Raw genomic sequence first — 26,054 nt, 5'->3', positions numbered from 1 at the left:
AGTACAGTCTCATTGAGTAGGTAGTGTGGCTTAAATGAGTGGTAAGTCAAGTCTGATAAAATAGTAAACAGAGTCTCATTGAATAGTAAGTGTGATTCAAATGAGTGGTAAGTCAAGTCTGATACAGTAGTAAGAAGAGTCTCATTGAGTAGTACGTGTGATTCAAATGAGTGGTAAGTCAAGTCTGATGAAATAGTAAGTACAGTCTCATTAACTAGTAAGTGTGGTTTAAATGGTTGATAAATCAAGTTTGATAAAGTAGTAAGTAGAGTCTCATTGAGTAATAAGTGTGATTCTGATAAAGTAGTAAGTACAGTCTCATTGAGTAGTAAGTGTGGTTTAAACCAACGAAGAGAGGCTAATTTAGACCCAAAGTAGTAAGTACAATCTCATTTAAACTAATATAGGTATATTTTATTCACATTTCACCTACCTTTTTAATTTCTTTTTCCAAATCACTTCTCAAATCCCCCCACTAAACATAGCGTTAAAATCATAATACATCATTTTGGTAGGATTTTTTCCTTTTATTTACTTTTTTATTTTTAAACTATCATCTAGAACCTCCACCACCTCGAGACTGCAACCCATCTTATTACTTGAAACCACCACCTCATAGTTCATCACACTATTTTGGAACCAACAAAGATTGAGATCTTTTTTTTTTAGACTCACAATTTTTTTTAGATCTCAATCATTAATGGTGTGGACCTCATACATACATGAGTGAGTCCTACACATACATTAATAATTGAGATCCAAAAGAAATTATGGGAGTCCTAAAAAAAAAAAGGTCCCAAACATTGTTTATTTTGGAACTACCAACTTTTTCTCACCCCATTATCCTCCCCACCGTACTGCTTCTCACATATACCCACGATTCCTCCATCACGATTCATTACTATCAATCTTAATGGTGTTTTGAGAAGTTAATTAAAAGTTAATTTTTTTGATTTTTTTGTCATTTTTATTTTTTAATGAGTAAAAAATATGAAAGATGATGTAATCCAAAATAAATTAAAAATCAAAAATTAACTTTTAACTCGTTTGTCAAATGAGCTTTTAATCATCACTATCACAATACCATGGTCTTTAATTTTTTTTTTTTTTAATCTTTTTATTATACCTGTGTAGATCTCACATTCGTTTCAATCAGCAAGAGCTGGCTATTTTGTGGAAAATATGGACCATTGACCAGCACCATAAGTAGAAAATGTTGACCAAACATTATGAACACAAAAATAGTTACAAAGAATATAAGAAAAGTTAGCTTTGAAAAATTGAATACAGCCTATGAGGTAAATAAAGATGATTTGTACAATTGTTGTTGAACATATCAATATTGATTCACCACAACATACAACAATTTTAAAGATTACGTTGTTGTTGTTGTTGTTGTTGAATTCACCCATGTGGAGAGGCAGCCACAATTGTTGACAATTGGTTGGCAATAAATGTGGAGAAGCCATCGAATGTTCACAACGGTGAGAGAGGAGCTAGGGAGACAAGCCGTCATAGGGAGGTGGCAAGCCATACCTTCACATGGGAGAGGTATGGGCTATTGTCTTCAACTCTCTCTATATATTTGGGATAACTTGCAAGAGAGAAAAACAAGGAAGGGAATAACACAAGTTATATACAAATGAGTGTATATCTTTGTGAGAGTGAGAGAAAAAATCAGAGAGTGTAAGGCAGTAAAGAGTGTGTGAGTTGAGTGAGAGTGTCTTCTCTGTGTAATCTCTATTTGTTTTAATGGAAATCTCCGATTCTCTCCGTGGACGTAGGCATTGAGGCCGAACCACGTAAATCTTGTGTCCATTTATTGTGTGTTTAATTTCTAGAAGTTCAAGTGGGTTGCCTTAAGCACAACAATTGGTATCAGAGCTAAGGTTGAGTGAGGAGGCAAAACAGAGGCTCGGATGCTCTGTTTTTTGAAACTGCTAGAAATGAAGTTACTTGAAATTCACTTTTAAGCATACCAGAAAGAAGATCTCGACGAGAGGAGTCCATATGCAAAAAGAACAAACAAAACCGAGGTCGGGGTGGCCCATACGTGCTGGTCAAAGTTTTGCACGTGAAATGAACTTTGAACTAGGTTGCACTCGCGACTAGAGGTTGGAGGTGATCCTGTTGTAGCCAATACAGACACTTTAAATATTTATTTGGGGAAATAATACCACAAGGGAGAGTTTGGCTTAGTGGTCAAGGTTGATGGGTTTTACCCTTTGGTTTGGTGTTCAAGTCTCACCCACAACACTTGGAAAATTTTATTCCTTTTTGGGTATAGCTGACTCAGCGCCAACTCACTGCTAGGTCAACAGACAGTCAGCACCACGTGTCTTGCCACGTCATCAGAAAGTTTCAAAAATTGCATATTGGCCCCTGAAAGTTTGGTAAATTGCAATCTAGTCCCTAAAATTTCCATAAATTATAATTTGGTCCCTGAATTTTTGAAAATTTTCATTTTGGTCCCTATATTTTGTGAAATTGCAGTTTGGCCTCGGTGTTTAGAGAATTTCCAATTTAGCCCCTGGTTTTTGGGCTAATTTTCAGTTTGGACCCTAAAGAGGAAGAAAGTGTGTTTTTAGCCAAACACGACATTTCGGTCACAACCACGAGGTCAGAATAGTCAAATTCTAAACGATTTTTTTTTGGAAGATCAAAATGGCAGGAAAATATGCAAGTTTCATGATAAAACCTTTCAATGGTAATAATGACTTTACTCTATGACAGCAAAGGGTAAAAAATATTTTAACGCGGGAAGGCTTGGTGAAAGCTCTCAACAAGAAGTCTGACAAACCAGCAGACATGGGAGGTGACAAGTGAGAGGAGTTGAAAGAACTGGCAAACAGCACGATCCAGTTATATCTCGGAAACAACACACTTCGAGAAGTCATCAATGAAGAAGATCCAGCAGAGCTATGGGCAAAGTTAGAAATGAGGTACAAGTCAAAGTCCTTGGCAAATCAGTTATCTTTGAAGAAGTAGTTGCACACTCTTCAAATGCCAGAAGGAGCGAACCTTACAGAACATCTGGACGAGTTCAACAGGCTCACAATGGAGTTGGATACTATTGGGGTGAAAACCGATAAGGAAGATAAGGCTATTATCTTGTTGGTCTCCTTACCTCCATCATATGAGCATATCATGACTACTCTAACGTACGGGAAAGATACTCTTGGACTGGATGAGGTGGTTGTTACACTTATTTCCCATGAAGCGATGAAGAAAAGGGAAAGCAGCAAACATACAGAAGGAAATGCCATGGTTGCATCAGAAGATGATCGGGGAAAAGGCAAGTCCAATGAGAGACGGGGTAAATCCAAATCAAGAGGGCGTTCGCAATCAAGGCTAGGCTACAGAAGAAAGTGCTATTATTGTGATCAGAAGGATCACCTCATCAAAGACTGTGCAAAGCTCAAGGAGGACAAGGCAAACAAGAAATAGGCAAGCTTATCAAATGTCGCTGTTGCAGTGAATGCTAAGGATGAGTATGCATTCACAGTTTCGTCGAGTATGACTAAACCTGATTGGATTTTAGATTCCGAAAGTATATACCATATATGCATGGACAGAAAAATTTTTTCCACCTACCAAGCAAATGACAAAGGTTTTGTTCGAGTGGTTAACAACACAGTGAGTAAGATTATTGGCATAGGAATAGTACGACTCCGAATGGAAGATGGAAAAATTTTCACGTTGGATGGGGTCTGACACGTGCCAAGGGTAAAGAAGAATCTAATTTCCTTAAGTATGCTAGACTTGAAGGGTTACAACTTCTCTTCTAGTAAAGGAAATCTCAAAGTTATCCATGGAGATACAGTGATGCTGCATGGACAACTAGAGGGGAATCTGTACAGACTTGTTGAAGAGGTTGTGACAGAAGGAGCCACTGTCACTTACCGAGCAAGAAGTACAAGACACGCACCGAAAAGACATAGGGCTCAGCAGACATGGCAACCAAAATGTACAAGAACGCATGGAAGCAGTTCAAAGAAGCACAAAACGGAGCCATTGCAGCCAATTTTGAAGAAAGCTCAGAGCAAAGGGACTAAGACAACAAATCTCATTCCAAGGAAGAAAAGAGTTTCTTTTGCTCCTGAATTAGAGATCTATTGCGATCTCTCCAAGACAACATTGAAGGGAGAGATGCAATCACAAAGAGTAACGAAGTAAGCTTTGCAGGGCACTCTAGTGAGGGAGTGCAGGGCATTCTAGGCAGGGGGTGCTATTGTGGATCACCTTACATGGGTGAATGGGGTGATTTGTTGAATTCACCCATGTGGAGAGGCAGCCACAATTGTTGACAATTGGTTGGCAATAAATGTGGAGAAGCCACCGAATGTTGACAATGGTAAGAGAGGAGCTAGGGAGACAAACCGTCCTAGGGAGGTGGCAAGCCATACCTTTACATGGGAAAGGTATGGGATGTTGTCTTCAACTCTCTCTATATATTTGGGATAACTTGCAAGAGGGAAAAACAAGGAAGGGAATAACACAAGTTATACACAAGTGAGTGTATATCTCTGTGAGAGTAAGAGAAAAAATCAGAGAGTGTAAGGCAGTAGAGAGTGTGTGAGTTGAGTGAGAGTGTCTCCTCCTCTGTGTAATCTCTATTTGTTTTAATGGAAATCTCCGGTTCTCTCCGTGGACGTAGACATTGAGGCCGAACCACGTAAATCTTATGTCCATTTATTGTGTGTTTAATTTCTGGTAGTTCAAGTGGGTTGCCTTAAAGCACAACAATTGTTGCTGTTGTTGTTGTTGTTGTTGTTGTTGTTGTTGTTGTTTTTTCTTTTTTTCTTTTTTTTTATCTTTAAAAGTATAAATTTTATTACAAAAAATATTTAAGAACTAATTTCAACTGTCGCAAGAATAGTCGCAAATAAGTCGTTTAAAAAAGTAAAAAAAAAGAGCTATTAGGGACAAAATTTTGAAAATATCACTAATAAATGTACTTTTAGGAATAAAATAACCTAATCCCAAAGAAGTTTATTTTTTGAGACAAAACTTTTGATTTCAAAAGATTAGTAATTAATTACTAAATGTCCAATTTTGTCATTCAAAAATAAAATAATAACACTTTAAGCTACAAAAATATTTTATTTCTAAATTTTTGTTTTGAAAACCTTAATTTCTTATAGTAATAATAATGTCACATATTCAAAAAAGTTAAATTATTACAAAAAAATCACATTTTCACATCAAATCAACATCACATCTCATTTTTAAAATAATTTTTGAGGCACAAGTTTTAGATACATACAATTTTTTAGAGTGATTCTTATTTATTTGTCAAGATTTTATTTGGGTGTAAAAGTGGATCCGCAATCGTTTAGATTGGGTCCGGTTTTCAGCTTTCATTGAAGTCAGATATGAGTAGCTAGCTCTACACGTAAATGTATTTGGGAGGTAAAATCAAAATTAAAGTACTTGGTCCAACTAAAATAATAAGGAGAAAGAAAAAGAAAAATACAAAAAATAAATAAATAGGTTTTAGAAAAAGAAAAGTTGGGCAACTTTTTGAAAAGTGGGGTTTGGATGGGGTAGGGTAGCCCAGAAAAGGAGATGCATTGTTAAAAAGTGATAAACTTATCGTATACATATTATGATAGTGAATTTTGTTATTATTTATTTTTTAATTTTATAAGTAGATTCATATAACATATTATGTGTGGATATAACAATTACTATACTTAGAAAAACATAAGATTCATTATAATTATTTTTTGAATATGACTGATCATGTATGTGTACTTGTCATTTGTTGTAAGTGGTGTAAGAATTATTATTTTTATTATTGAAATTCACTTAAAAATATATTATTATTATTTTTTAATTATATTTTATTTACTATCTAAGTCATATTATATATTAAACTAATAAAAGTAAATAAAGACACTATGTACTTAAAAGAATATTGAAAAAATTAAGGGTAAATTACACAGACATGTCCTAAAATTTGGTTCAATTACATCCTATCCCTTGACGTTTTGAAAATTACATTCTCACCACTGTGGTTAATAGTCTCATTTCACAAATCCCCATTCTCATATAAAAGACAACAATTCCCAGTAGAAAAATAGAAAAAATTACATTGAAAAAAAAAAAGTAAAGCAAAGGAAAGGAAAAAAAAAAAAAAAGAACATAAGAAGTAAAGCAAGTAAGAAAAGAAAGAGTGCATGAGTTCAATGTTTTGATTCCTTCTAAATAATTACAATGACAGGGGAGTTAGTGTAATTTTCCAAACGTTAGGAAGTGATATGCATTAAACCCAAACCTCAAGGGATGTAAGCGTAATTTATCCAAAAATTAAATTTGGTACTTTTATTTTTTTAAAATTTCTTTTGTGATAGATAGCATCATGGTTGAAAAAGAGAAAAATAATACAAGTTAAAAAAAATTATAAATTTTTATATTCACTAACTTGACTTGCATTAATGAAGTTTGAAAGTTAAAATGAAATCCTATGGTAGGTAGGTGAAACATCAATTATTATATAATATATATTTTTAAAAAGAAAAATTATATGAATCTCAAATAATTTATCAAATTTTTTAATAAATCTTTTTTTTATGGGTGTGGGATTCACACAAATTCATATATGTGTAGGTATCACACCAATGTAAGAAATTTAATAGAAAATTTGATAAATTGTTTAGGATCTCTAACGCAACTCATTTAAAAATTTAAATTTATTTGTTTTAGAGGTAAAATTAAGGAGCTAATTAAAAAATAAAAATAAAAATGTTGAGTCAGAAAAGAAGAGTCGTCCACTTTGGTGGAGGAGGTGGAGGGAGTGGAGAATCAAAAAGAGGAAAAAAAAAGAAAGTGGAAGGGAAGATCTCATGGCTACATAGAACCTGTGGTTGAGAATTAATTTTTCCCTTTGTTGACTTGGCGCACCCAACTGGTTAAACGGATCAAAAGCGTACTCGATTCGACGACGACAACGACGAAAGCCCAAGACACCCAACTCTCACACCCACACCACACCCATATCCAAATCTCTTCTCACCCTTCCCTATCCCAACAAAACCAAACCAAATCAAACCAAACCACCAAATTAATCTCTCTCTGTCTCTTTGCCTCTCTCTGTCTCTCTCTCTTTCTCTCTCTCTCTCTTTTCATTGACTATAACTTTTTCAACCTAAAAATGTTAGAAGCAAAAGACCAACGATTAACCTCTTCGGTCCTATTTATAGGCTTTGCCTTGGCACTAATAGGATACCAAGTGGCCAAATAAAGCGAAGACATATGTCCCTAAGAATCACATGGAATATTTTGCCTTGGACAACCAAGCTGAAGGTGCCACATGTCCCTCTGTATGTACTATGTTCTATCTGTTTGGCACAGATGCCTCAGCAAGTGCACTTGCAGCGCCGCTGGAACTTGCCTTCTCAGCTTGAACCTCAGCAAGTGCACTTGCGGCGGTAAGATTTGTCACTGCACTTGCCTTCTCAGTTCAATTTAGCCAAGACATGCATTCTCAGCACTTCATAGCCTGTTATCAGCCATGTTTTGTGTTCACCTCAGCGAAGCCTCCACTCTTAGCCACCTAACCACAAACTCCCCAACTTCCCAGGATGAAGGCCACAACCAAACCTGCTATTAGCCATGTTATGCCTTAGTACCAAGCCCAAGGGGGCTTCATTGGTCCTTCCTATGCAACCAAGGCAGGTCCATGACCTAAGTAAATGGAAAGGAAGCCCCTTACTCTCGGGTTGCCCTGCTTCAATTTTCGCGGGGTTACTGCGATATATTGGTATTTCTAGGCTTGCTATTAGGTCCAACCAGTAAGCTTTGGAGCCTACTATCAGCGCCATGTTAGTGATCTTCGGGGCCTGCTATCAGCACCGAGCTAATGATGACTTTAGGGGCCTTCTATTAACCCTAGGCTAGTAATGCCTTGAGGCTTGCTATTAGCCCTAAGCATTAGCCTCTATTTGTAGAGGGGAAGTTTGTCTCAAAGGCTGCTATCACCTTGGTGGAGTCTTCCCTCCGCAAGTTAGTTACGGCGGCAGTTGTTTCCTATGGCAAGTTCAAATGGTGGTGCCAACAAAGTACCTTAACAACTCGACCGCTGCAAGTGTTGCCTTTGCAACTTAGTTGCTCCGGTTTTCGCTTTCCCTTAGCAACTTCAAACGGCAACACTGACAATACTAGGAATGGCGGCGCTGAGACAAAGTGTCTCAGCAACTTGACCGTTCCAAGTGTTGCCTCCGTAACTTGACTTAGACATTTTTCTTCATAGAGTTTATTCGGACTCTTGGCGGGTTCGACCTGCTCCGGTTCACTGCGGACCCATTTCCCTTGGGCTTTGGCCCATGCTCCTATAATCATTCATGGTCGCCTAACATGGGCGACCTCCACACTTAGGTCCATACCTAATTTTGACCTTAACTTCTAACCCTCTACAGTTGTATTGCCTAACAATAAGTCGAATAAGCCCCAATTAGTTCCAGCTACTAAAAATGGTCCTGAAATCAAAACCCAATTGCAGAAGTTTGTTTTGAAGCCTCAAATGGTTCTATCAAATTGAATGCCATTAAGGATAACCAAAAAGAACATACATCTTTGTTGGTATCATTGCATACTCGTGGTTAGACTTCAGAGACTGCAATTAGGCCATTGAAGCTTATTTATGATCATGACATAAGGCTTGCTCAAATGCCTGTGACTTGCAATTTTAAAGTGTTAAGAGAGATTGTAAAAACGCTTTCCATCTTCAAAGTCAATTTTTGATTAAATTAAATATAAGGATAATGATGGTGATTCGGTGACTATAACGTGTTCCAATGAACTCAAATTGGCAGAGTCATGTGTTGATAGCCTCATTCCAAATGACCCAGAAACAAACAAGATTGACTCAATTGGAATGTTGAGGTTGCATATTGTTGAGGTGAGTCTTGAGCAAGAACCCATATATTGGAAGAGGAGAATGAGAGACCTCTTAAGAGTGAGGGGTTCAAAAGAGATGAGATTGGCTTACAATCTTCTCTGGGTGAGTCTGTTGTTGAAATTGTGGATGTTGAGATTGATAATCCAGAAAAGGTAGCTCCAAATCCAAAGGAAAAAAAAAAACTAGAGCTTCAGAAGATCCGGAGTGCAAAGAAGTGGAGATAGATGACTGGTTATTTGAATTTGCTTAGTTATTCCGGACCCATGTTGGTATTGACCCAAATGCGCATATTGACCTGCGCGAGCTTGCACTACAAGAATTTACACATTTGGCAACCAAAATGGGTGACCAAAACAATTTTAGTAGCCAAAAATAGTCCTTTTGGCAACTCATTTTTTTTTAGTCGCCAAAGGTTCAAATTTTGGCTACCATTTTAATTTAGTCGACATACATTGTTTTCTGGCGACTAAAAAAAATTTAGTCGTGAAACATATAGTTATAGGCGACTAAAAAACAATTAGTTGCCAAAGTTAATATTTTACGCTACTAATTCTAAGTTTAGTCGCAGAACAAGCTAATTTGCCGACAAAAATATAGTTTAGTCGCCAAATATAATGGACATTCACTTTTTGGTGACTAAACAATTTAGTCAGTGTATATTTACTTTTTGCTGACGAAAAATAAAATCAGTAAATATATTAATTGCTAATACGTAATCTTTTGGCTGCAAAACAGGTTGTCATTATTCAGTACTATTTGGTGACTAAAATGTGAAATAGTCGCTAAAAGTTGAATTTTTTTTTAGAGGGAAACAAATATAATTTGGCGTCCAATATGTCTTTCGCTCACACACACACACGATATACAATGTCTCAAAAAAATTTCGCTTTCTTTCGACATTACCAAGCCTTACCCTGTTCACCACCGTCATTGGCCACCGACGAGAGAGACCGTCGCACATCGCCACCGCCACCTATAAAGCATCAACGCCACTTAATCACAGGTATGTTTCTCTTGCTCTGTCACTCTTGGTCTCTCTCCCTCTTTGTCGCTCTCAGTCTCTATCTCTATCTGTCAATGGAGCTCTCTCTCCTTCTCTGTGCATCTCGGTCTCTCTCTCTCCCCCTTCCTCTATTTCCCCATTTCTCACACTTGCCCTAGGGTTTTATATGATTTTTTTTGGTTTAATTTTGTGTTGAATTTAAGTTAATGTTGTGTTGATTTCCCACACTTGGTATAGGGTTTGTGTTGATATTTACATAGAATTCCCAAATTCAAGCTAGATTGAGCAAGAATTAGGGACATGACTAGGGTATTCTAATTCTAAATTATTTAGTAACAGTAATGAACTTGTACAAAATGTATTGTCCACTTTCAATCAAGATGGTGAGAAAACTGAAGTGAATGTGGGAAACGCAGATGGATTACGAACTTTAAACTGAAATGTAGAATTTTGGCATTCATTTTGCTTTTCTATGATTCTATCCCTAGCTTCAAGCTCTGTATTGCTGTTATGTACTTATGAATTGTGTCATTTGCTTTCCATTAATTTCTATTTCAGATCCATGAATCTGTGACATTATGTTATGAAATATACACCTGTTCTCTCTTTATGTTGTGTTGTGCTAATTAGTATCAAATAGATGTCTGGGAGTGAAATTAGGTTCAAATTGGTTTGACTTGTTCGCTTTATTCATATCAATCTCTCTCATTTGATTGTTCTCTTGAGCTATATCAAACCTATATTCATGTCCTTTTTGTTTAGCTAAGTGGATCTACTTGAAGAAACATTTAATTAAGTTATATGCTTTGTAATTAAGTTTGTTTGGGCCAGATGCCATATATATATATATATATGTATGTGTGTATTTTTGTTTGTCTTCATTCTCCAGTTTTGTTGACAAAAAGAAGGAAAATATAACTATTATGATGCTTTTAGAAACTTTGAAGGCCCCTATTTGCAATTTTATTAGAGATTCTCAACTCAAGATGTCTTTCAGGAAAAGTAGTAATAAATTAGCCTAAACCTGGACACCATATACCTATCTATAATCCATATCTATAAAATTCCAAAGAGAGAACACCCTTACTTGTTTTTTAAACCATGTCAATATTTAGTTTTCCTAGAACACCATTTGTTTTTCATAAATATCTCTACGTTCTGCAAGCGATATAATTGGTTTTTAGCTTGTAACTATTTTAAATTTTAAATTCAACATTCTATTTTGTTGCAAATGCAAAGTGAGAAGTGTGAAACTTGATCAGATAGAAAGAAAAATAAATAAACTTCACGCACATCATGCATGGCACCTTGCTAATATAACATTACATCACTCTTATACTTGTATTAACACTTGGGGGTTATGCTATATGAGGCTTTACGCCGAACTTACAATGACATTCACCATAAGTAATGAAAAAGATGATCATCTAATCAATTAGGTATTGTATAATTGTTTCCTTCATCTCCCCTTTATATTATGTAAATTCCTAAGGCACGGCTTTGTTCATTGTAATTTGGTTTGTCTAACTTTATGATATACAATAGTGTGTTGTGAAGCTCCTATTTTTTCAAGTCATGATTGTTTATAGGACACTTCTCTTAAGAAATTTCCATGAACACCAATTCCATCATCGTTTTCTTTAGTTTCACATTGAAAAAATTAAAAATCCAAAAAGGAAAAGCCTAGTTTATTTTCTAGCATTCATAAAAACTAGGAAGCACACGTAAAAAGTTTATCCAATTGGTGTTAAATTTTTCATGAGATGATGAGGGTAGGAGTATCATGTATTAAAATGAATTAAAAAGTAACATATGAGGGCCTAAAGCATTGAGTGGGTGTTGTGGTCTAATGGGGACTTTTGTGCTTCATAAAAACTAGGAAGCACATGTAAAAAGTTTGAAAAATGCTTGGTGGTCCGAATTTGTGTCGTTTTAAGGCATTCGAGCCACTCGAACCATGAAAATTCGGGCCACCAAGCATTGCTGAAAAAGTTTAGCCAATTAGTGTTAAATTTTTCATGAGATGATGAGGGTAGGAATATCATGTATTAAAATGAATTAAGAAGTAATATATGAGGGCCTAAGCACGGAGTGGATGTTTCGGTCAAATGGGGACTTTTGTATTTTTTATTATATTTTGATTAAGCTTGTACACCGATGTGTTTCTCTTTGGCCTCATACATGCTAACAGTGCTAGAACAAGTTGCAATTATAATGGTTAAATTAAGAAAATTGAGTTTAATCAGTAGATAAAGTTTGAAAGAGGTTAAAAGATCTAGGGGACGTTAAATTCCTTGCCTAAAGTTGTGGGCACCAGAAAAAAACTAATAATAAATAAAAATAAAAAAAGAAATAAAGAATAGTTGAGCGAGGGAAAACACCCTGAATATTCATGTCACTAATAAGATTGAAGATTTTTTAAAAGAAATTCAATCCCATACTTTGGTGGCCAACGTCTTGAAAATTGAGACTAAGGTTGCATACATCTTGCCTTCCTTAAAACTCGCTTTAGAAAAAAGTTTCGTGTACTAGGTTGTCATACTTTGGTGGCCGATAATTGGTTGATCTTATATCTTCTTCTCTTTTTTTGGGAGAAAATTGAACCAATTATCATGTTATGTTAATTAACAATTAACTTATGATATGCCCTTCATGATCCTTCTCTAAACTGCAGAGATTTCTTCTTTACAACTAGAGTGAAAATGGCTGGTCATCAGGTCACCTTGAAAGGTCCATGAGTGATTAAGGAGATTTGTTTGGGGATTATAATCGGTATGTCTGTTGCCAGCGTGTAGAAGAAGAAACAGTGGGACATGAAGAAAAGAACCACAGGATTCTATGACTCGCTCAATAAAGGTGAGATTAGCTTCGTTCCCCAAGAGTAGTTGTTCTCGCGCCCTTCCTCATTTTATGTACTTTTGATAATAGTTTTTCAGTAAGTTCAGGAATATGTAAACCAAACACAGAACCGGACCTAGAAACACATGAATGTACATCATTTCTACAAAATTAGTTGACAGTCTCACTTCTAAAAAATCATGTTTCATCAATGTATTTTTGTCAAGTTCTGTGTTTAATGTTTATGTTCCTTGACTTATTGTTATTTTTTTGGTCAAGTTGAGTTTGTTGTCATGCTTTGGATGCTTTTTGTTAGCAAAAAGAAATAAATTTTCTGTCAATGAAACTTGAGGGTAGATACTTACTGTTATTGCGAAATTGTTTTAATCTCTTTTTGGTGATGTTATCCCATTTTCCATGGTTTTGTGAAATGCAATAATTTAGTTGAGTATTATTTCTTACCCAATTTTCGATTTATTACTTCTAAACTCAAAGACGATGGATTTCATATGTATTTATTAATGTGGATCTCATTATCTTTATGTTACATACTTTCCTAAGGGTAAATTTCACTAACCTCCCCTAAGATTTGGAAAAAAAAAAAAAAAAAACTATAGTGAACTCCACAAGTTTGGCATAATTACATTGGGATTCCTAAAAATTTTAATTTACATAACACTTAAACCCCTTTTCATCAATAATTTATTCATATTTATGAAAAAATGATATTATCAACTCTTTTACATTGAAATGCTTATTTTACCTTATTTCCCTTTGTATCTTTGCACCATTTGTATTAATTTCGGTACATTTAGTCTTACTAAATGCACCGAAATTAATGCTTGTGTTTTCTGTAAACTTTAGGAGAGGTCAGTGAAATTTATCCTTTTCTAAATGTATAGAGTATCCTTGTCAGACATTATACTTCGATAAGGATATGAGTATAAAATATGTAGCCAATATGTGTAATTAGACATTCACCTACAAAACATACTTACCAATTCGAGTTAATCGTAAAACTATACAGAAAATATGAATAAAATGTTTTATGGCATGTTGTGCACACCATTCTATTCTAGAAAATAAATGGAATGTGTTAAGAAATAGGAATATTTTGTAATGTACTTGGCTATCAGGTTAAATTATAGGAATCAGAGACCTAGAGACAACCTATGTAGCTTTCTTTATTAAAATTTATTCAAACAAGGGCTTTAAGGAGGTAAAAATGCAAAACAGCCCCCGAACATTCATACGGATATCACAACCAGCTTCCCCATGACAAAAAGGACCTGTGACAATAGATGGAATGTAATTAGCATGTGTAGGTTGGAAGTTAGAGCTGAAAACGCCTTAAACTTAACCGAAAAAGGGCGTTAAGGGGGCAAAAATGCAAAACAGCCTTCGAACCACCATAGGGTTGTCACAACCAGCTTCCTCACGACAAATAGGACTTGTGACAACAGACAAAATGTAATTAGCACGTGTAGGTTAGGAGTTAGAGCCGAAAACACTTTAAACTTAACCGAAAAAAGCGTTAAGGGGGTGAAAATGCGAATTGGCCCGTGAACCGCCATACGGATGTCACAACCAGCTTCTTTATGGAAATTAGGACCTGTGACAATAGATGGGATGTAATTAGCACGTGTGGGTTTGGAGTTAGAGCCGAAAACGCCTAAAACTTAACTGAAAAAAGGCGTTAAGGGGGCGAAAATGCGAATCGGCTGCCAAACCACCATATGGATGTCACAACCAACTTCCCCATGACAATTAGGACCTGTGACAATAGATGGAATGTAATTAGCACGTGTAGGTTGGGAGTTAGAACCGAAAACGCCTTAAACTTAACCGAAAAAGGGCGTTAAGGGGGCAAAAATGCGAATCGGCCCCCAAATCACCGTACAGATGTCACAACCAGCTTCCCTATAGAAATTAGGACATGTGATAACAGACGGGATGTAATTAGCATGTGTAGGTTATGAGTTAGAGCCGAAAACGCCTTAAACTTAACCGGAAAAGGGCATTAAGAGGGCAAAAATGCGAATCGGCCCCGAACCACTATACGGGTGTCACAACCAGCTTCCTCATGACAAATAGGACCTGTGACAATAGAGGGAATGTAATTAGCACGTTTAGGTTGGGAGTTAGAGCCGAAAACGCTTTAAACTTAACCGAAAAAGAGCGTTAAGGGGGCGAAAATGTGAATCGGCCCCCAAACCACTGTACGGATGTCACAAATAGCTTTCCCATGGAAATTAGGACCTGTGACAAAAGGCGGGATGTAATTAGCACTTGTAGGCTGGGAGTTAGAGCCGAAAACGCCTTAAACTTAACCGAAAATGGCGTTAAGGGGGCAAAAATGTGAATCGGCCCCCAAAACATCATACAGACGTCACAACCAGCTTCCTCATAAAAATTAGGACATGTGACAACAAACGGACTGTAATTAGCACGTGCAGGTTCGGAGTTAGAACCGAAAACGCCTTAAACTTAACAGAAAAATGTTAAGGGAGCGAAAATACGAATCGGCCCTCGAACTACTGTACGAATGTCACAACCAATTTCCTCACAAAAAATAGAACTAGTGACAATAGACAGAATGTAATTAGCACGTGTAGGTTGGGAGTCAGAGCCGAAAACGCTTTAAACTTAACCGAAAAAAGCGTTATAATTAGGACCTGTGACAACAGATGGAATGTAATTAGCACGTGTAGGTTGGGAGTTAGAGTCGAAAACGCTTTGAATTTAACTGAAAAAAGGCGTTAAGGGGCGAAAATGCGAATCGGCCGCCGAACCTTCGTATGGATGTCACTACCAGCTTTCCCATGGAAATTAGGACCTGTGACAACATACGGTATGTAATTAGCACGTGTAGGTTGGGAGTTAGAGACGAAAACACCTTAAACTTACCCGAAAAAGGGTGCAAAGGGGGTGAAAATGCGAATTGGCCACCAAACCACCATACGGATATCACAACTAGCTTTCGCACGACAAATAGGACCAGTGACAATAGAAGGACTATCATTAGCATGTGTAGGTTGGGAGCTAGAGCCGAAAACGCCTTAAACTTAACTGAAAAAAGGCATCAAGGAGGCGAAAATGCAAATCGGTCCTCGAACCACCGTACGGATGTCGCAACCAGCTTCCCCATGGAAATTAGGACCTGTGACAATAGACAGGATGTAATTAGCACGTGTAGGTTGGGAGTTAGAGCCGAAAACGCCTTAAACTTAACCGAAAAGGGCGCATTGGGGGCGAAAATGCGAATTGGCCCCCGAACCACCGTACGGATGTCATAACCAACTTCCTCACAACAAATAGGACCAGTGACAATAGACGGGCTTTCATTAGCACGTGTAGGTTGGGAGTTAGAGCTGAAAACGCCTTAAACTTAACCAAAAAATGGCGTAAGGGGGGCAAAAATGCAAAACAGCCCCCGAACCACCATACGGATGTCACAACCAGCTTCCTCACGACAAATAGGACCTGTGACAACAGACATAATGTAATTAGCACGTGTAGGTTGGGAGTTCGAGTCGATAACGCCTTAAACTTAACTGAAAAAAGTGGTAAGGAGGCGAAAATGTGAATCGGCCCCTGAACCACCGTGTGGATATGACAACCAACTTTTGTTAGATAACTTTTGCAATCCAACTGATAGTTACTGGCGTGGCATATAGATCACCTTTTGTCGTGGTACAAATTACGATGGTAATTTGTACCAGGCCAAATGGACATTTCACATGGTACTAACTATATTTTTTTGTATATGGATGGTTGGATTTTTGTATGCCTCTCTATTTTGTGTGGAAGTATAATTTTAGTTTGGAAAATAGTTCGTTTCTATGGAATATGTACATTTATAGTTATTCATTTTTGGATGGATGGAAGTAATTTGGATTTTGCAATGATTGATAAAATATGTATTGATTTGTTTATATACATACAATAGGTTGCACGGAATATAGACAGGTTGTGGAGAAATTACAATTTTGCGATAAAACATAAGACCATTTTTTTGGCAACTCAACAATTCGTACTCAAAAAGGAAGTACATATTTCAGTGACTAAAATGTTATCAACCCTGCCAAATAGTGAACGTCAAATGATGTTTTGGCGATGGAAGAAAACGGAAGCTACTCTAGCCTTGCTGGAGGAAAAATAATGAGGCAGAATATTGTTAAACCAATATTAAATTACGAATGTTAGGATAAAGTTCTATTACAGTTGCAAGGGGTGTGACATTATGCTCAAATGCTATATATGGAACTAATTGGTGTATTTATTTATTTTTTTGTAGATGGCTTTTGGCATGGAGTTGCGGATATTCCATTTTTGTGGATGGATGACAATTTACACTTTTGTAAACTCCTGCATTTTTGTCGTCCTCTGCTTTTTGTGTAGGTTTGTATTAATTGTATAGAATACTTTTGGCGGGGTACATAATATTTTTGCCTTCGAACAGATAATTGATGTCGTGATCCATTGATTAGCTTTTGTCGTGGTACATATTACCATGGTATTTTGTACCATGCCAAATGGTCATTTGGCATAGTAGTAAATATATTTTTGTATACGGCGGATGAAATTTCCCTATGATCATTTATGTTATGTATGGAATTATTATTTTAAATTGGAATTAATGTATTTGATTTGTATGGAATTATTGACATTTGAAGGTATTAATTTTTAGATGGTTGGAAGTGAAATGGATGTAGATTGTTGAATGGGTGATAATATATGTATAAACTAGTTTGTATATATCGTATAGGTTGCATGGAATATATACAGGTTGTGGGTGTGGACAAATTAAAAAAAAAATATATATATATATATATATATATATAATGATGTTTTGGCAACTAAAACCAAAAATAAAGTCAATATTTTTGCCAACTAAATAGTTAGCAACTAAAAAAAAGAATTAAATGAAAACAAATCTTTTGGCAACTAAATATTTAGTAGCCATAACAAACAAGACTTTAGGCGACAAAAATTTAGTAGCCCAAAAAAAAAAAAAAAAAAAAAAGGAAGGAAAAACACTTTTGGGGACCAAACCATTTCTAGCCAAAACAGAAAATATTGGACCTTAGGCGACGAAAGTGTTAGTAGCTAAGCAATTTAAGATTTGGCGACAAAAATATTAGTCGCTAAAAAGTGCTTTAGGCGACTAAAATATTAGTAGCCAAACAGAAAATGTTAGACCTTAGGCGATTAAAGTTTTAGTAGCTAAACAGTTTAGGTTTTGGTGAACAAAAATATTAGTCGCTGAAAATGTCATGTTAAATATAGCTGAAACATTTTTGGCGACTAAATTATTAGTAGCCAGTTGTATGCTTTTAGCGACTAAAAAGTCGCCAATTACTTTTCTTGACTATCTTTCAACGACAAAGGTGGCGACCAAAAATATTAGTCGGCAAAAGGTTTTGGCGACCAAAATTGGACCTTTAGTGACTAAAAAGTTAGTCACCAAATCTGTCTTTTGTTGTAGTAATTGGGATAGAGAAGTGTTACTCGAAGAGATAGTAACGAGTGAAGAGGCTCAAAGCCTTTTTGATAAGGCTGCCTTAAAATTCCAAGAAGTTGCTGCACTTGCTTTCCTCAATTGAGGAAATGTTCATATGTGTATTGTGAGGAAACATATCCAATTAATGACTCGGGGCAAAAGAGGTGGTTGCAACACAATTCCAAACAGTTTATGATTGGGTGAGGAAAAAAATACTCTCTGGCCAGAGAGAAATACCAGGATGCACTCTTGATTAAACCAGATTTTTGAGGGGTTACTTGCATTGGGGCAACAACAATTTGAAATGGCAAAACTGCATTGGTCTTGTATACTTTCCAAGAAAGAAGATATTTCAAAATGGGATCCTACTGAAATTATTGAACTTTTTAATAGTGCGGAGGAGAAAATGAAAGTCGCGACTGTGATGTGGGAGAAACTGGAAGAGAAGAGAGCTAAAAAAATCCAAGTGCGAGAGTTGAAAAGGTGGACAAAGAATCTAGATGATGTTGTTGAGCGATTTAAGCTTGCAGGTGCTTCTGAAACTGACATTTCCTTAGTTTTGAAGAACCTTGCTCCAATGGTGATGTTATTGAAGGAGACGCGAAGAAGGTTGGGAATGTAGTTACTGATATATGGTTGATAAAGCAGATGATGAAGCCAAGTATCTTCAGAGTGAATTTGATGTATGTGGATTTTCTTCTCATTGGGAAGAGGATGTGCTTTTTCTTCTCAGCCCAAGTTCAGGATGTGAAAAAAAAAATTCACCTCTTTTTGAATAGGATGTTAGGTGCCAAAACCACACAACCGTTAATGAGAAGGTCACAAGCTTCATTTTTTCCTGGTTGCTGTCAAGATTACATGATTTTTCCCTCACTGATGAGCTTTCTATGAGCAATCTTAACTGCATAGGATGTGCATTTTGGTCTTCACTCTCTGCTCCAACTAAGGTTTGTCTTATGTGTTCTTGGTTGTTATTGGACTTTGGTCTGTTTCTTTGCTGGGAGTCATACTATTGGTTGTCTAATTTGTTCTCAACTTCTTATTTAACTAAACTGATTCTTGGTTGAGTTCTTTTGCAACATTTTACTTTGTCAATCAAATCAAGAGCACAGGAACAAATCCCCCATGCCATTTCTTTAAAGGTTGGGTTTGCAATAAAATAAGATAACTTGTGTAAGTGAGCTCAATTATGCAGGGCGTGTCTTCTTTCCTTGAATCTACCTATTAAAATGGAGGCATATTCCTGTTACTAGTTTAAGCATGTGTTGTTATCATAAAATATTAGATGTATTTCTCGCAGATGGTATGTTGTCATTAGATAGACCAATACCGGTTGCATTTGGATGGATGAATTTGAAATGAAAGGATTTGAGGTTAAGATAAAACAAACAATATAGGAAGCTTGGTTGCTAGTTAATAGTGTATTGAAATAACTATTGGGGAGGGCTGAAGGATCCTTGCTGTACTAGAATGCTTCCATGGGTGAATTTGAAATAACTAGTTTCATGGTGTTATTTTGAATTCATAAATATAAAGCTTTAAAATCATTGCTGAAATCTGCAATCTAATGTTTCAATCCGAATTGGATGCATAAACCTTCAAACGATCAGTGGCAAATCCATTGATTTGAAATCCACAGATCCAAAAATACAACCTTAGTTAATTCAGTGAAGTATGTAATCAATATTATCAAAAAGGTTATATCTCCCTTGGTTTGTTAAATTACCTAGGCAGTAGATGTGCGAGCTGGTTTGAGTGCCTGGTTTGTTTGGATGGCATTCTATCAGGACATGGATTTTAAATTTTTTTTTTTTTTCAAACAAGTAATAACCATTAACATATATATTAATGAAATACTCCATTGTAAAAGAATTAAAACCAACCATTTTCTTTTGATCTGCTAAATTTTTTTTCCATTTTCCTATTCTTAATCAATCTCTTGTTCTTGTTGCTATTGTTCAACAAATAAAAAAATTGTACATCTAGTGTTTACTACAATTTTCCTATTCTTAATCAATCTCATGTTCTTGTTGCTATTCTTCAAGAAATAAAAAAAAACTGTACATGTGTTTGATTGGGGGGGGGGGGATTATCAACACTGCTGCATACCCCCAGTGGGGGTCGCACCCCCAGTGAGGTGTCGCGCCCCCACTGGCCGAAACCCAAAAAAAAAAGAAAAAAAAGAAAACAGTTTTTTTTTTGTCCAATTATGAAGTGCCACCTCACTGGGGGTCGACCCCCAGTGGGTGTATGAGGCATTTTTCGGGGATTATTTACTGTGCGGATTGTAATCCGCACAGTAAATCCAATCCAATGTTTGTTTTTTTTTTAGTCCGTCAGACATGGAGTCCGGCCAGAGTCCTTATCCCCCATATAGGGGATTATACTATCCTGGGGGGGGGGGGTTGTGGGACAATTTTGGGAGGATTATTTACTGTTGGGATTAGGTGGTGAAATGACCATTTTGACCCTCTACTATTTAATTATGTATTATATTTAGTAAAATTTAATAAAATTTAAATGTCTCAATTTAAAAATAAAATAATTTTATTTAAGTTTTTATTGATGTTTTATTTATTTTTTTAAATAATTTTTTATAGATATTTTATTGATGTTTTACTTTAAAATTTTGTTTATATTTTATTTAATTTCATTATTTAAGTGTTAATAGATGTTTTATTTAATTTCATTGTTTAATTATTATTATTTTTAAAAACAAATTTATTTAAAATTTTAATTAAAAAATAATATAATTTTTTATTGATATTTTATTTATTTATTTATTTAATTTTTAAAAAATAAATTTATTTAATTGTGTAAAAAATAAATTAAAATAAATTTTTATTTAATATAGCTAAAAATAATTAAAATATTAAAGATATGTTTAATATTGCTATTGCTTAGTAAATAATTGAAAAATGGTAAAATAGTCTTTTGTTCATTTATCCTATCCAGTCCGTTCAACCAAACGTTCAATTCACTAAAAATAATTCTTTCCAGACATATCTCATTAAAAAATAAATACAGGATACATATCCAATCCAACCAAATAGTCTGAGGGATTCACAGTTACAGGATTCAAGTCTGATGTATTCTAATTCTCCCTTATCTAGTCCGTCCAATTAAACACACTCATAGTGTTTACTTTAGCAATTACTTGGACAAACCTTGACGATGACCTGATATGGATAGTGAGGAAATTATAATAGTAGTATTATTCTTTTGCGGCAACTTTTAACAACTTCTGTAGCAAAAATAATTATTGAAGGCAAAGCTTGACTCTTTGGCTCGACCAAGAACTTCATATTGCATTCTCATACTATTTGGAAAACGGAAAATGTTTGGTACCTCAAAATTTTGTGGCTCAAATGGCTCAAATTTGTCAAAACGACGTCGTTTTACACTCAAAATCTGTCAAAGCGACGTCGTTTTGAGTGATTTGAGCCATTTGAGCCACAATATTTTGAGCTACTTAGCATTGTTGAAAATTTAAATAGGACCTAAGCTACCATAACATTTATAAATAGGACTTTTAAGTAATTGACTCCTTAAAAATAAAATTTCAAACAAATTAATTTAATTTCACAATCCAAATTAAAGGTCCTTACAAATTATATGTGAACTTATTTAGTAATTTCACTCTTAAAAATGCAAGAAAATAATATTTAATTTCATATTTTACTGTAGTTTAATTTTTAGATTTTCTTTGATATTTTTCTTTTTCTTCTTCTCTTTTTTAATAGATCAGGTGATATTTTTCCTTATTGTTAATTGAATTTTCTAAATCAACAATGCTAAGTAGCTCAAAATTTTGTGGCTCAAATGGCTCAAATCACTCAAAACGACGTCGCTTTGACAGATTTTGAGTATAAAACAACGTCGTTTTGACAAATTTGAGCCATTTGAGCCACAAAATTTTGAGCTACCAAACATTTTCCTTAAATTTTTTTGAATTAATAAATCTTATTTAGTAAAATTGAGAATATTATCAGTTTTTTCCAATTTTTAAAACTAAGAACATTATAAATTTTTCATAGTAATGTTCTATATAATTGTTTCATAACTGATGAAAAAAAAAAAAAAAGAGCATGAGATTAGACGTTTTTTCCCTTCTACTTATTAGTTTGATTCAACTATCCAATAAAATTGAGAATATTAACAGTTTTTTCCAATTTTAAAACTATGAACATTATCAGTTTTTTCATTTTTAAATTTTTTTTAATAGCTTTGCACATTAATGTTCCATCATCATACTCCTTTATAAATACAAAATTTTCAGTTTTACACAAAAAAAAAAAAAATTAATTCAATTTTTTTTCAAAAAAAAAAGTAGTTTTTTTTTCCACATATTTTTTTTTTAGTTTTTTCAATTTTAAAGTTAATATTTTAAAGTTTTGAAAATCAAAATAAATGTTAAATCATTATGTTCCTTTATAGATAATCATAAATTATGAACAACCATTATTTGAAAGGCAATTCTGACTACTAAAAATTCAATGGGACTTAAAGGTCTAAAAAAATCTTAGTTAGGACTTAACGGAATATAAGTTCATAAATTAGAACTTGTATGTAAATATCTCATTTTTAAGCCTACTAACATCATATTATATACACGTTAAAATTAAGCGCAAATTACTAAAAACTCCTGTTTAAAAGATGATTAGTCTATTTAGTCTTATAACTTTTTGGATACTCTCAAAAGTTCACTGTGTATTTTCCTTCTTCACTCTTTTTTGTGCATTCATTCTTCTCTGTCCCTTTCTCTTCCTTTCCGGCAACTAGCAATCACACCGTACTTCTTCTCTTTCTCTTTCTAACATATAGTCACCGGCGATCAACAAACACCATTGATTGAGGTTCACCGGCAACCACCAACCACCAACCACCAACCACCAACCACCGATTCCTTACTTCACTCTCACCGACGGAAAAGGAGACAAGTTTCCGAAAAAAAAAGATGAGTAGATCTACGTGAGAACTGACTAGATCTAAATAAAAAATAATTGCTAGAGTATAATCTTCTATATATCTATTTCTCTCTTTTGATCTCTCAATTTTTCTACATTTTCTCAGTTACACACTTTTATTTTCTTGTTTTAATTGAGAAAATTTTCAAATTCTGAATAAATTGTTTTCGAATTTTAGTTACAGATAGTGAAAAATGTAAAATTTTATAGTTACAATTTTTTTAGTGATGAAATAAATCATGTTTTAAAACTGTAAAATTTTACAATTTCATAACATTCTTTAGAACTATAAAATTTTGCAATTTCCTAACATATTTTTCAGTTTGATTAATAAGGATAAATGCTTAATAGAATCATGCTTGCTTTTCAGTTTGTTCAATATTTGAGATTATTTACTTAAACCCTACAAAAATTTAAAAATAATATATATTTTTCCCATTGTTGTTGTTGTTGTTGTTTTTTTTTTGTTTTGTTTTTTTTTTTTCAAGTTATCAATATTTAGCACATTTTGTTATTTTTTTCACTACAATTTCTCCATTTATTCTTTTTTTTTTCCTTGCAATATTCTGGACATTTCGGTCCAATGATTTTCTTGACGTCCAACCAACATTTTGGATATTCTGACGACTTCCAGTCACACTTAGAACACTCTAATGATATTCCGGCGAACTTCCGGTGATACTCCGATGAACTTCTCAGTGACATTGAATATTCCGGCGAGTCTCCGTTGATCGTCTAACGGAAGTCTAGCGGTAGTGGGATGTAATATCGTTTTAAAATATATATATATATATACAAATAAAAGAGATTTTTTTGTAACAATTAAAAATATATAAGACTAATTGATACAAGTATTTTGTTTTGAGATTGGATAAGTTTTGAATTTTATATATGAGACTTACTACTATGTGCCCCTAAAATTAATTGGGCGCCCTTAAAATTTGACAAAAAATTGGATTGGGCCAGGGCCGGCTCTGAAATTTTACCCCCTCAGATTTTGCTTTTACATAGGTCTTGTGCACTGAATCGCTTGTTTTTTCATGCTCATCTTGATTGTAAATCTCAACCCAATGATGTTTCGCAGTGATGTGGGCTTATGTGGCTGATTGATTGCATTATCTCATAGAACTTTCTTGTATAGAAAGGCCCAATGGCCTGGACGGTAGTGTTGCTCTGCTTTCACCGCCCTCCAACAATCATAAGGTAAGAAATCATCTGCTTACACAAAAACTATAAAGGATGGTTACTTCAAAAATATTATCGTACTCATATTGGGTATTTATTGGGTATTGATATTGATACTTATACTGAGAGGGCTGCATGCGTACCCGGAACTAGTATTTATATTAATAGGGTTGCATGTGTACTAACACTATGTTTGGATTTAGTGATTTGGAGAGAAAAGAAAAGAAAAGAATTTAGATATATGTATTTTTCTTACTTGTTTGAATAACTTAAGTAGAGAGAAATGAGGAGAAATAGAGAAAAACCCATTTCTCTTATAACCCTTATTTTCAATCTTCCCAAAAGTTGAGAGATTGGGAGAAAAAAGAAACTAACAAATTATTATATTTTCATAATACTAATTTTGTCCCTGTAAAAATTAAAGAAATAAAACGATTGACAAAATATAAAAAGGTTATTTTGGTAATATAACAAAAAACAGTTTTTTTTTTCTTTTCTCTTATGAAATCTAACCAAACAAGAAGGAGAGAAATCACAATCATTTTTTTTTTAATTTCTTACTTATCCAAATAAGAAGGTAAGAAATCACAATCATTCATTTTCTTTTCTTTTCTTTCCTTTTCTCTTGTAACTTAAATAATTATTTCTTTTCTTTTCTTTTCTCTCCTAAGTTCCAAACATAGCGTAAATACTTGAAATATGTACCAGGCACTTCTTATACATTCATTGGCACTTTTTTTTTTTTTTTTTTAACAACGGAAATAAAACATATTACAAAGAACTAAGCCCTCTCTCTACCCATCCTCAGCATGTCAGCCACAAGCAACTCGCGAATCGCAGCTGGGGGATCATTAACAACTAGGATGTCTTTAGGTTGGACAGCTACCAATTTCGCTAGAGCATCCGCGCATAAGTTCCCTTCATGAGAAACATGTTGGGCAGTGCATTGGCAGCCATTGAAGATGATCCTCTCATCTTCCACCTGACCTCTGTAAGGGGGTTTGTCTCCAGGGCCTTCCTCTGGCAGCTTGACAACTTCTTGAGCATCGATTTCCACAATCACGTTGTGGAAACCTTTTTGAAGGATGATGGTCAATCCTTTGTATACCCCGCACAGTTCAGTTTCAACGCTGGTACAACTGTCCATCCTCCCATAAAATCCACAAATCCAAGCTCCCCTTTCATCACGAATAAGACCCCCAAAGCCATTTGGTCCACTGCTCTATTTGCTGCCATCAATGTTCAGTTTCAAGGTACCTATAGGAGGGGGAAGCTAAGAAATTAAATGAAATGGAGGTCGAGGATTAAGAATAGAAGAACTGAAAGCAGAATCAATTTCAGTGGAATAATCAAAAATAAATTTCAAGCTTTCAAACTGATTAAACAATTTGTTTTCAAACACATGCAAGTTCCTGTTTTTCCAAATTTTCCATAGGGTGACCAAGAAAATAGTGCTCCAGGAAGACTAGGTTCCAAAATTTTCATTTGATTTATAGTTAGATAGCAGCCAATGCATCCAATTCACATCAGACATCTGCAAATACCAATTTGGGTTTCGGAGAGCAGTCCAAATTTCCTTAGCTTTTCGAAACAGATGATTAAGATCTTCAGGTTCACTGCAAAAGGGGCAGCAAGAATTATCTGACAGACCTCTTT

At 34.8% G+C, this 26,054-nt stretch overlaps 1 pseudogene; it reads left to right on the top strand.

Annotated features, from left to right (window-relative positions):
* The first annotated feature begins 3,753 nt into the window (after positions 1 to 3,753).
* Positions 3,754 to 18,868, top strand: LOC114323860 (protein CLMP1-like; annotated as a pseudogene).
* Positions 18,869 to 26,054: the final 7,186 nt, after the last annotated feature.

This window comes from Camellia sinensis, chromosome 9 (genome assembly GCF_055761805.1).
Source record: "Camellia sinensis isolate YWXY chromosome 9, ASM5576180v1, whole genome shotgun sequence".
NCBI lineage: Eukaryota > Viridiplantae > Streptophyta > Magnoliopsida > Ericales > Theaceae > Camellia > Camellia sinensis.
This window is presented reverse-complemented; position numbering and strand designations above follow the sequence as displayed.